The sequence below is a fragment of the Bison bison genome, unplaced genomic scaffold (genome assembly GCF_000754665.1).
Source record: "Bison bison bison isolate TAMUID 2011002044 unplaced genomic scaffold, Bison_UMD1.0 scf7180017864290, whole genome shotgun sequence".
NCBI classification, from domain to species: Eukaryota; Metazoa; Chordata; class Mammalia; order Artiodactyla; family Bovidae; genus Bison; species Bison bison.
The window spans coordinates 2,361,079-2,361,921 of NW_011494862.1; positions in this window are offsets into that span (position 1 = coordinate 2,361,079).

Sequence of the window (843 nt, forward strand, 5' to 3'; positions counted from 1 at the left end):
AAAGCATGCGTTTCTTATTTCGCTTTCTATCTCCATACAAATTTTAGCTTTCAAACTTGCAACGCCTCCGCCTCCCCAAACCACACCTACTTTCTTTTCTTTTCTGGCTCTGGTAACTGTTTTCTGCCGGATTCAGGCCCTTAGCTATGCGTCCTGTGTCCATAGAAACAGTTTCCTGAGCTTTCCTAACCTCGAAAAGGTCTCTGCCTCCAGGGGATTTTGCCCACATACTTTTGTAACTAAGATCCAAAGTGACTCACTAAATCCTTAAGGATATAAAAGCTATTATGCTGAACAGTGGAAGGAGAGAGAGGTTAAGAAAAGGAGAGAAGTACAAAGAACTGGGGGCAATGACTCTGCTTCTCTTTATTTCCTTCTGGAAATGCCACAGTTGAAAAAGAAAGTTTCCTCCTTGCAGTTTGCAGCTCTGAATGGAAGTTGACAGCCTGTTTTGAATACTTGATGAAAGATTGCTTTTTCATGACTTATTACTTAAAAAAAAAAAAACTCATTCTTATTCCTAAGGCCATGAAACCCCCATGTGATTGGTAACATCATCCTTGTATTTTACAGGTTGTGTAGCAGGTTTGGCTACACACACACACACACACACATACACACACACACACACACTACCCTATTCACACACAACAGAATCATACTTTATTTTTTTTTTGATTCATTCTCTTTTATTTACCAGTTTTCAAATAATGAAGTGGTTTTCCAACATTGGGTGTATTCTTATAGTATTATTATAAATGTGTGAATTTAAAAATATTTGATATGTTTTATTATTTTGTAATTATTTTTCTTATTTATTCTTACATTGTCTCAACAATGGCC